This window comes from Panthera tigris, chromosome D3 (assembly GCF_018350195.1).
Source record: "Panthera tigris isolate Pti1 chromosome D3, P.tigris_Pti1_mat1.1, whole genome shotgun sequence".
Lineage (NCBI taxonomy): Eukaryota > Metazoa > Chordata > Mammalia > Carnivora > Felidae > Panthera > Panthera tigris.
The window spans coordinates 90,813,527-90,820,135 of NC_056671.1; positions in this window are offsets into that span (position 1 = coordinate 90,813,527).

Here is a 6,609-nt window from a genome sequence, read left to right on the forward strand (position 1 = left end):
TATATGGATTCACAAGCAAGGGTTACTAGAAGATATTTTTCTTTTAATTTTTTTTTAATGTTTATTTATTTTTCAGACAGAGAGAGGCACACAGCATGAATGGGGGAGGGGCAGAGAGAGAGGGAAACACAGAATCGGAAGCAGGCTCCAGGCTCTGAGCCATCAGCCCAGAGCCCGACGCAGGGCTCGAACCCGCGGACCGCGAGATCGTGACCTGAGCCGAAGTCGGACGCTTAACCGACTGAGCCACCCAGGCGCCCCTAGAAGATATTTTTCAAGAGCTTACTTCACTCATAGTTTCTGGGAACAAGGACCGGATCCTCACCTGGCCACTCGAGTCTCCGCTGTGACAAACTCTGAAATCAAGTCTCTACTTAGATCTGGGTAAAAATATAATTAAGTTTCACAACCAATACACCTCTTTTTTCATGAAGACATTCTGACGCAACGTTTGATTTTCAAAATAAGCAAACCACACAGGGTGATCATTGCTCAGGTTTCATGGGAACTCCTCAGGACCTAAAGTTATGTATACGTCAAATCTATTATACATTTTAAATATATTAATTGATTTATTTATTGAACAAGTATCTATTAAGTCTTCCTTGTGTACAAGATACTCTGTTTGCAACTAAGAATACAGAAATGCATAAGAGCACAGAATTGCTCTATTCTTCTATTTGGGGGGAGATAAGGAAGGGTATGAATTAGCACTGAATTTTTACTAAGTTAAATACACTCACCAAACCAGGGTATACTCTGGTGTAGTTAGAGTATATTAAACTGGTAGAGGAAAAGCTAGAAAGAAGAGATAGGAGAATCTAAACCAAATAACAACAAAACCAGAAAAGAAAAAGAAAAAAGTAAGAAGAGGACAAGCAAAAAAATCTGAAGTACAATAGTGGAAATAAATACAAATGTATCGTAACTCAGGTGACATAAATGGACTAAATTCTCCAGGACATGACAATGTGAGACTAGATTAAATACTTCCCAGTATAATCTCTCTAGGATAGATATACTTAGCATAGAATACTAAAACTTTGGAAGTAAAAGTATTTAAAATATATACAATAAAATAGCAAAGTTGTTGTAGTTAGACAAGATAGGGATGCCTGGGTGGCTGAGTCAGCTAAGGGTCCGACTCTTAATTTTGGCTCAGGTCATGATCTCATGGTTGGGGGACCGAGACCCAAGTCGGACTCCATGTTAATAGTGAAGAGCCTGCTTGGTATTCTCTCTTCTTCTCTCTCTCCCTCTCTCTCTCTCTTTCTCTCTCTCAAAATAAATAAATAAACATTTAAAAAACATTAGACAAGATAGATCATAAATCTAAAAAAAAAACTTTACTAGATATTTCTAGTATATTACTAGATAATTCACTGGGTAGACAAAAAAAAAATTCTAAACTCATATGCCTCTAATAAAATTGCTTTAAAATGTATAAGGCAAAGTGCTAGTGCCACCAGGAGAGATTTACAAATGTGCCACCATAGTGACAGTTTCAATATATTTCTCTTAATATATCCATCAGGCAAACACTTTCAAGATATAGAATATCTGAGCAGCAACATTAACAAATTTAATCGAATGAATATGGGTTAAATGCTATAGCCAACTAACAGACTTGATACTATTTTCAACAATGAACCCAACAGTTAGAAAAATAAAATATGTATTAGTTTATAAAACTTGGAATATGAAGGAATTTCCTCAACATTGATGAAGGGCATACAAAAACAAATAGAAGTACCACTTAAATTAGCGAAAATTAGAAGAATTCAAGATTAGATTATTAGAAGAATTTTCTTTGAATCAAAACTAAGACAGATGTGCCTGCTGACACAGCTTCTCTTTCGCATTATTTGGGAGACCCTTGCCTGCACAGTACATTCAGAAGAAGAAATTAAAAGTATAAGGAAGGAGAACAGAGAAAGAAAACAGTTATTATTCTTAGATGGTATTATTGACTATGTAGGATACTACTGAAATCTACAGATTAATTTTCTGCACGATACGATGATTTATAAAGCTGTTGAACAAAAAACACAATACACAAAAGTAAATTACATTTCCGTCCATGAGCAAATCTCCAAATGTGCCACGTAGAAAAAGATGTCATTACAATGTCAGCAAAAATACAAGACTCCTAGAAACAAATTAAAAATTATTCAAGATTTGATGGAGAAAATTATAAAGATGCACCGTCTTGAGACGATCACCATCTGACCACAAGCCTTCCTCATTTTCAATGTTTCTCATATGCAAAAATTTTAGTGACTAGGATTTAGCTAAAAAAACACCCCTCCCTCCACAACGCAGTTCAAATGTCTGTGTGCACGGTGTATTTTCTGTAACTCAAGGGAGTACAAGCTTTGCCGCCAGCCCTCCAGTCCACAAATCACAACATAAATACAGACACACATCCTGGTCAGGGACCAATCACGTCGCTTCTTTCAAAAGCTGTTAACGATTAGCCACCGCACATCTGTTATTCAGTTCACACACAGAGAGCAAAGCTTGTAGTTAGTTGTGTTGTCTCCTCGGCTTCCAGTGATAAACCCACATGTGCACCATATTCCTTTCCTGTTGCCGCTGTAACAAATTACTGCAAATTTGGTGGCTTTAAACAGCACGAATGTATTCTCTTACAGTTCTGGAGGTCAGAAGTCTGGAATGAAGCTTTGGGGGCTGAAATCAAGAGATTAGCAGAAATGGTTCTTTCTGGAAGCTCCAGGGGAGAATCTGTTCCACGCCTCCTCCGGCCTCTGGAGGCTGCCATGACGGGTCTTGGCTCGTAAGGACATAGTTTCAATCTCTTCTTATGTCGCTCTGACCTCCTGTCTCCCATGATCCCATCAGGTCTACCTGGAATAATCTCCCCATCTCAGGATCCTTAACTTCCATCTCGTCTGAAAAGGCCCTTGTGCCATGTAAGGCGGGGGTCACAAATTCTGGAGATTAGGACCTGGACGTCTGGCCTATGGTGAAGGGAAGAAACAGAAAGTGGTAACTGGGGAGCTGGATGTAACGAGAGAATGAAATACTGGATGTCTATCCAGACATAGAGAAGAGTGTGACAGTTCCTCGCCGCCCAGAAGTGACGATCACGCCGTGTCATAGGTCCTGTGACGGAGCGAGCACCACTGACCACCATTTGTAAGTTTTGCACAAGGAAATGAATTGTCCGTCAATCTCTCTCATGTTTTAGATTGCAGTGTACTAGAAAAACATTAGCTTTACCAGTTTTTAACCTCCTGTATATTTATAACTGACACTAAAAGAAGCTTTAAGGTTTCAACAGAAAGTTTGAAAGGTCACAGAACCATCATCATTTTCAAGGTGGCCTCGTACCAGTTCGGCCTCCGGTCATCTCACAGTCGCCCCACAGCCTTGCAGGGTGGGATCTGCCTGTGGGGTAAGAGCCACCCTGGTGTAGGAGACTGGGCAGGGGCTGGGTCCACCCAAACCAGTCTTAGTAAAAGGTATAGTCTGCTTTGGGTGCAGGGAGACCTGGGCTCCCGAACAGAACAGACCACACGTGAGCAGAAATCTGATATTGCCTATCTACTTGGAAAGGAGGAATTATTCCAGATGGAAAAAGTAAGCAGACTTGAAAGGCAAATCTTAAGCTTTCAGGGGGAAAAAAAAGTATAAAAGAAATGATTATAACAGGGATAGGAAATGATTTTTTCGTAAAGCTCTAAGGGCAAAGATGGATATATTGGACTTAATTAAAATTAAGAATTTCTATTCATCACAAATCATATCACAACAAGGGAAGTGAAAAGACGAACCACGGGGTGGAAGGAGCGCTATGCAGTAGTTTTAACTAAAAAAGCCTCGTCACCCAGAATATACGAAGAGCGTGTATAAAGCAGAAAAAGCAGAACCATTCAAAAGAAAATCAAACAAAAGTCATCAGCGGAGACCTCACAAAGGAAGAAAGCAAAAGGGACGGTAAACGCATGAGGATTTCAACCTCATCAGCAATCGAGAAAACGCACGGCCACAGCCCAGCACCTAGCGTGACAGGACTGTAACCTCCAGTAACGTCGGCGCAGTTAAAGCCACGAGACGCTCACGTGCCGCTGATGATAGTGCACGTGTGTAAGAACTTCGGGGGAAACGGGCATCAGAAAATGTTCCTATCTGCCCGCCCCGTGGCTCAGCAATCCCACCTGTGGTCATATACCCTAGAGAATGTCCCCCGAATGTACACCAGGGGACGAGCAGGATCGACGGAGGGACGGCCCGTGTGCCAAAGGGAGAGTCGAGCAGACGCTGGCGCACAGACCGCATAAACACTGAGCATGCGCACAGGGCACAAGCCAAGGGACAACGGTCACGGGTGCCGATCCGGACGACCCTCCAAGGCGAAGGCAAGTGCGAAAGGCAAGTCAAGGATACCTACGCGATCCCATTCGTGTGAGGGCCCCGCAGGGACAAGGCCACCCTGCATCTTGCTTAGCAAATCATACGCGCACACAGGATAAAACCGTTTTTTAAGAAAAACTAACATAAAACTCCGCGCGGCGGTGCCCAGTAAGGCATGGAAGAGTGACAGGAGTCAGCACGGCACGCAGCGGGGTCAGAGGCATTGGTACTGCTCTCATTCTGAGGTTTAGCAGTGGGCATATAGACACGGGTTTCTTCGACGATAGCGGTGTATGTATACAATAGCTTTTATGCATAGCGTATAGGTAGATGGATTATATATACACTTCTGTGTCTGAAATTTTTCAAACCGAACAAGTTTTAACATATTGAAAGCTTCACAAATTCTCCTGCTTGGAAATCTCCTTGACTATAGTAATAATAATAATGATAATGATGATGATAATAGGAGTAGAACAACCATATGGAATTTGGTGGGGACCAGGAAACCACACCGTTGCCAATTTCTTCCGTTCTCCTCTTTGCCACCCGGTGAGAGTACATGATGGACGCCACAACAGGCCTCCTAGCAAATCTAGAATGTTCTGAAGGGCTTCCCGGATTTATCTGTCACTAGCTGATTGCCAGTTACAGACCTCTTTCATTAGAGAAAAGACATTTCTAGAGAGACACTGCCTCCAAAGAATTGTGGGTTGTCGTTTTTGTTTGCTTGCTCGCTTTGGAAGCACAATTGCATGTAAAAGTAATCCTGTTGGTGGTAAAGTTCACCCATTCAAATTATAAAGTCCTGCCAGAGCCAACTTGAAGAAGTTGCCAAACCAGACCGGAGACAATTTGCACAACAGTGCAAACCAGAATAAGATAAATGTCCGTGAGTTCATACTGACCTAATCATTGAATAAGTAAATACGTGGAGGAGAGCTATCTCTCTTCTAGAGTAGACTTCCAATTAATACATGAGAAAGGAATGGGGCAAACAGAAAATCACCCCTAGGCAGACACCATGTTGCAGGCACAATGGATGCTAAAACGAGTAAGGGAAATTATAGTGAGATAGGATAGTGACATCATCCCAAACTACCTCTCATGAGATGTTCTTGAAGGACAAAGACAAATGATAATTTTGCAGTGGGGACACCTGGCAGACGCCAACTCAACCAGGTGATCAAAGTTGACACCATCGGTGATAAGGCAATCAGCGTCACGTCCTCCTGCCACAATACACCGAGGACAGGTCACCTCTCTGGCACCCTCCCCAGGACTACAGAACCTCCGTCTCATCTTGAGAAATGTCCAAGAAACCCCAGTGGAGGGACATCTTACAAAATAACTGGCCAGTGCTCTGCAAGTGTCCAAGTCGGAAGTCAAGGCCACACTGAGGACTCTCACAGACCGGGGGAGGCGACAAGATGTGAGCACTGAATGCAAAGTCCAAGCCTGGACTGGATCCCAGGCCAGAAAACGGAAATGAGGGGGAAAACTGACATAAGGTCTGAAGATAGTACATCATCGGTGTTAATTTCCCGGCTTGAATAATTGTTCACTTTGCTTATGTAAAATGTTTACATTAAAGAGAAACCGAGTGAACAGTATACCAGAACTATCTCTAGCATTCTTGCAACTTTTATGCAATTCTAAAATTATTTTAAAAAAGAATCTAACATGACACAAAAATTCTCACACAGGCCAAACTGTAGTGACAGAGAGGCCAGATCACACAGAGCCTTTCAAGCCTTGGAAAGAACTTTGGATTCTACCCCGAGGAAGAAGAGGGCGCACCAAAAACCGAATGTAGCCCGAGGACCGGTGACATGATCATGTAAAGTTCTTTCTAGACACAGGATGGAAGCTGGATTGGGGAGTGGGGCAGACCTCAGGCTAGGGGAGAAATCCCTCGGAGTCCACGCAGGAAAGGAGGGAGTTGTCAGGCCATGAAGGGGAAGAGGGGAGGGGTCTTGAGAGCAGAGCAGTGCCTGACCTGGTGACTAATTGGATGAGGACGGAAGGCAGGCTAAGACAACAGCAGACAGGTTCAAGAAGACATCAAGTTTTTAACTTGGGCTGCTGGGTAAATGCTAGGCAGGAAAATAGCAGCGGAGCAAAGTTTGCAGAGAAAGATTAAGAACTGAATTTGGACATGTTGATTGGCGCAGAGATAATGCATTTGCGTTTCTTTCTTTCTTTCTTTCTTGCTAGTGTTTTCTTACCCAG